Source organism: Dermacentor variabilis, chromosome 8 (assembly GCF_050947875.1).
Source record: "Dermacentor variabilis isolate Ectoservices chromosome 8, ASM5094787v1, whole genome shotgun sequence".
Lineage (NCBI taxonomy): Eukaryota > Metazoa > Arthropoda > Arachnida > Ixodida > Ixodidae > Dermacentor > Dermacentor variabilis.
Window position 1 is genome coordinate 66,548,498 of NC_134575.1, and position 5,957 is coordinate 66,554,454.

A 5,957-nucleotide genomic window follows, 5' to 3' on the forward strand; every position below is an offset into this window, starting at 1 on the left:
ATCACTATTCATTGACTGGCATTAAACGGCATCTCCACAAAAGTACTTTTCAGTATGTTTTTCTATGGGCCTTCTATGAGCGGCAATTAATTCACAAATGTTGGCTTCGAGAGACCTGCATACGCCCCACTACAAATGGTCCAACATCACGAGTCGTGAATTACGCACTGAATCGAAGAGAATTGTGTTTTAGAGCTTTTTGGCCAGTGGAATCCCGTCCGCATTTGCTGTGAGCTGCGCGACAGGAGGAAGGTTTTCTACGTGCCTTAGGCCATGCTGCAGGTCAGACGCGAGTCCAAAGTGCCTGTACTAGCCTGTATACTCATGACAATAACTGAAAATTTGTCACTGCAGATTTTGTCGGAAGCTGTGAAGAGGCCACCCGCATCGTTCGCATAGTTGGGAAGATCCGTAATCTTGCCGTTTCAGTAATCCTAGCTTTTAGTGAGCGGCCTCCTAAAACAGCTGTTTACCGCCTGACGCCTCTGCAACTTCGGCCAGTCACTGCACCATCACATTCTGGATAAGGCAGGCGGGATCGCGATGCGCTCCACTGGAAAATCGGCGTGGCGAAATCTGTTATCGCCTCAGCACTGTCGCCGCTACTATCACTGACATCGTCCGGTGCGCTCTCGGTACAATGCGTGCAGGCACCGTTGCCTCTACAATATTCCGTCTGGAAAGTAGGCGTAGCTTCTGAAAATAGGCGTGAACTATGGGGGGAGTGGAGGGGGGAGAGGCCCGAGCACCCTCCGAAGTATTCTGGGGGGGGGGGGGGAGGTGCGCTGAGCCGAAGCTTAACCGCCCCAAAGTGTCATTAGCAGAGATCTGTCACCCAGATGGTTTGAGGTTTCCTTTGAGTAGCCTCGACCTTTTCACACGAAATTTGCTTGGGGCTAAAAGCTTACTGCACCATTGTTGGCGCGGACGTGCACGGCTTTTAATTCATACTTTCGTTAAGTTTCTCCAAATAGTGACAATAGCAGGACAAGCACATTAGAAGTACCAGCGGTGGCTACTTCATCGGTATTTTCTCACTTCAGCATTTTAAAATAATTTCCACTGTGACACCGTGCACATACACAAAATATTCAAATATATACACAGGACACAGTTTATTATATCTTCAAAGAGAATGAGGTAGCCAATTAACAATGATTTCTAATGGTATGGATAGTCTATGCCTAGAGAATAAATATGCTGCTGTATGCTAACCAGGCTTCAAATTTCTTTGCGTGCATTTTAGAGCGCAGCACCCAGGCGCCTGTTCCTGCGATAAGCGTCGGCGTCCGCGTCCCTCATAACCGAGCGAACGCGCGCAGCGAATGATGAGAGAGCGAACGCGGAGCGCAGCGGGGGATGAACGATGGCGATTGAAGAAAGTGGAGGAGGAAAGCGGAGCAGGAGGGTGAGCAGAACCGTGGAGCGGAAAGCGGAGGAGGAGCGTAGGGCGAAAACGTGCGAAGCAAAGCGTTGTGCCGCGCAAGACGGGCTCTGCGGCGACGACGGCTACGAGATGGCGCCGGAGTAACGTGCATCGTCTGTTCACCGATGACCCCGCCGACGGCACCACATATGGAAACAAAGCGCAGCATGAGCGGAGGTTTGTGTGCGGCGGCTGCTGTGAATCGCGCCCACGCATCAGTCACGCACGCGTTGCCTCTCGCGGTCTCCCGATTAGTGCTCCGTTTGCAACGTTCCGCGCGAGACAGATTGTTCGCGCCAGCTGATATACGGCGAAATGAAAACACGTGTGGAGCTGCGCTCAAATTTCGGATTAGGAAGCATCGTAATCGTTGGTTAATTTTTGTACCCTGAAAAAAAAAAAGAAACCTGTAGACTCAGTGACACCTTTGGCAGAGTCTCCTATCAGCAGCGCGCGAAATGCACGCGGATGATATGTGTCTCAGTATTGCTTTTCTTTTCAGTAAGCGTTGCTAACGACTCATGAGAAAAAGCTCTTCTATTAATTTACAACATTCATTAGGGATGAAACATGTCCAGTGACATGCAGAGGTCATAAATATGCATATAATTTACTCAGTAACGTAAAATGAGGCCAAGCCAGATTTACAAGCAATCAGAATCAATAGGAGACATGCGCAACAGCGCTTATACTTGGACTCACCAAAAAAAAAAAAGGAGAGACTGCAGTTTCGTCGGAAAAGCGAAAAACTATTAGTGATAGCGGAGTACAAGAAAATTAATTACACGAAGGAAGTTTAGACCACCGAGAGACGCCAGATTCTTGGTGGTGCGAGATGACTCAGGCTGCGAAAGTGAACTATGAGGTCTTGTAAATACTCATTATAAGGCGGTCACTTCATTGAACAATTCTTCGAAGTCAGACGAAGTTTCAAGTCTATCGGTTAATAAAGTCTATAATTTATATATATATATATATATATATATATATATATATATATATATATATATATATATATATATATATATATATATATATATATATATATATATATATATGTGGAAGGTAGGGGTCCTACCCTGGAAGGTAGGCCCCTACCTTCCACCGTGTTGCAAACAGCTGTTGTGTTGTTGCAAACGAAGTATTGCTTCCCATTTATATATATATATATATATATATATATATATATATATATATATATATATATATATATATATATATATATATATATATATATATATATATATATATATATGGGAAGCTATACTTCGTTACTTCGTATCACAAGCTGTTTGCAACACGGTGGAAGGCAGGGGCCTCATAGCCAATCAGGGCTGCTGGAGCACAGCAAATTGTCCGTCAAGTATTTGAGCAGTTTAGGACTAGCTTTAAAACATTAAACACAATAATTTAAAACAGTTTGGAATGACAATTTTAAAGTATAGAGAGGCTTTGAATCAGTCGCGAAACTGATAGCAATGACCCGCACGAGCACAGCTCCTCGGAAGCCTGTTACAAGGTGGTGATGCGCCGTCTTTCGGCAACATGGCGTCGCCCGATTCGGATGTGTCCCCTGCGTGCCGTCCGTCGAATGTGCGCTGTTTCCCTAAGCTGGCGAAGCAGATAGCTTTAAACGTTCTTGAAGGGCTTCACGTCTAGTGCGGAGGCAGTGCAGGCTTGAATTCGCTCATCACGAGGACTGCAAAACTCACACAGGTGAGCAAGCGAACGCTCTACCAGTGGACAACAGAGATGGAGAAGACGGGCAGAGTGTCGTCACCGGAGAAGCGTTGTGGTGGAAAAAGGCGGTGAGTGGACAAGGAAGCTGGACGATTTTGACCTGAGCCTGTTTGCTAAGGGTGGTGCGCAACTGCTTCCAGAGAGGGGAGATTCCGACTCTCGCCAAGGTTGTGCAGCGTTTCAAAAACAACGAGACGCTACCGACTGCTTCCATAGCAACGATGCAGAGGATGCTGAAGAAGCTCGGCTTCCGGTCAGTGGCGTAGCTAGGTCGTCTGGCACCCGGGGCCCAAAGGTCTTCTGTCACTCCCTTCCCCCGGGTGTAGTCGAGGAAGGCGAGGATATCGACAATTTCCGGGTGTCTTCAGACGTATATGACAACCCCCCCCCCCCCTCGCGCCTTCCACCCAGGGCCCACGGCCCCCGGTCCTTTTTTTTCACCGATGAAACGTGGGTCAACGCCGGCCACATGCGTAGTCGGGTGTGGATTGACGATACCATCCAGTCTGCGCACGAAGCACCGCGATCTGGACTCTCGACTGGTCTTCAGAACCTCAGTGGCAAAGGTGGCAGACTGACTGTGACGCACTGCGGCAACGAACGCGGTGTTGTCGAAGGAGCTGCGGAAGTGTTCCGAGCGAAGAAGAGCTCGGGCGACTACCACGACGAAATGAACGGAGGCCACTACGAAAAATGGTTCTTACAGAAACTTCTTCCACAATTACCTCCAGGTAGTGTTATCGTCATGGATAGCGCGCCATATCATTCTGTGAAGCAGGACAAAGTGCCGTGCATGTGCACCCTCAAAAAAGGGCATACAGACATGGCTGTCGGGAAAAAGTGTTGCGCGGAGTAGCGGCATGGTGAGAGCGGAGCTCATGAAGCTTGCCGACAGCGTGAACACAGGCGGGGACCAATACCGCGTGAACTGCAGCGCTGAAGCTGCTGGTCACCTCGTTGTGCGCCTACCACCCTACCATTGCCAACTGAACCCCTTAGAGCTTGTTTGGAGCGACGTCAAGGGCTTCGTGGCGACTGGAAATAAGACATTTAAGCTTCAAGACGTGGGGCCTCTGATTTGGCAAGGCATCGCGCAAGTGACTGCTGACAAGTAGAAGAGTTATGTGGAGCATGTTCTCAATCAGGAAAATGAGATCAGAAAACTAGACCCCATAATCGACGATGTTGTTGACCAAGATCCTGCTGTTGTGATCACCCTGGAAGACGAAACAACCAGCGGTGCTGATTTCAGTTGCGACGAGGACGCTGAATTGTGAACCCCTCTTGCGGGATGACTTGATTCATTTCTTGTCTGCACACAAGTCGAGTTCATTCAGCACTGTCGCAGTGAGAGCAGCGAAAATGAGAACGAGAACGTCTCCAACGAGCTATGGAAGACGTCGCAGGGGAGTGCTCCGGAATAATTTTGGCTGCTTGTGCGCAGAAAAAGAAATAGAGCGAGTCCCTTTGGGACGGGCATCGCCCGTCTAAACCGAAAAAAAACAAGAAAAAGACACGAAGACACCAGCGCCACCTGCTACAAAAATAAACAACCTAAATATTAGCATACTTCTTTTAACATAGATGGAGCCACCTGCCATTATTGTCACGGAGCGACAGGCTCGTAAGAACACAATTTTCTGGTGCGCTCCATCCTGATTGGCTAAGCGGCCCCTACCTTCCACACCGCTGCAAACCGCTTGTGAAACGAAGTTATGGGAGATCAGTGGGCCAGTTGATATTTGAAATAATCACGGCACAATGGACAAGTTGAGGCAAACTAAAGCTTGACGTTTAGTCGTGCAAACAGTTTCGAGAGCGGAGCACTTCTTCGTCAGGGCAGTTTCAAAGTTTGCGAGTTCTTTCGTCGTGGTATAGCGTGGTGACTCCGCGGCGTGGACTCGCTTCACCGTCGAGCGCATCTGAAGGACAGGGTGGTCCGCCAACCACTCCTGGTCCGCTAGCGAGTCCGGGACTGATGCATTGCATGAACCCCGAGACATACCCGACCGATAAGTGCAGAGTCTGCCGGAGGGAGACGGCAGATTACACGCACATCTTGTGGGACTGCGTTAAAAATCCCGAAGAAGCAAGGTCAAAAACGATCCAACCGCGGCTCGAGGCAGCCGCGAAGAGCTACGACCAAGACGAACAACTCTGGGCCCTCCAGCAGGTCCTCGGGGCGCTCGAAAGGCAGGGACCCAGCGAGCCGGCAACGGCCAGCGGAGACCCGCGCCGTGTAACGGCGACCTCGTAGATGACGTAGGCCCTCGTCGGGGCGCGCGAGTGCCCAACTGCAAGCGCAAAGAAAGTTGGCTCCAATCCAATCCAATATACGATGGCATAGCATACATATACCTAAATATATATGGAACGTGACGGCCAGACCGACGGACTATCCGCACTATCATTATCTACTATCACCACATAAATTATACTTTTAGATAATATATTAAATATATTTTTTATACTCTAAGATTAAACATACATTTTTATTCCACCGCACTCCTGGCCTCGCACTAACAACCTTATAACCACTGGGTTTTTGTCTAGTTTCCCATAGTGGGTGAACACAGTTATTTGATGAAAATTCAGGCAAGCGAAAATAGCATGGTGATCTCTGTGGAAGAATGGTTCGGGCGCAGTTAATGAGTTCAGAGCCTCATAAATCGCTCAAGATGGCCAAGAAAGCACCGGCAAACAAAGCTCTTTCTTTTTCGATGCGAAAGCTTTAAGTGCTTCATGGGTCGAGAAATTCTTTTTTTTTTAATTATTGGGTTTTATGTGCCAA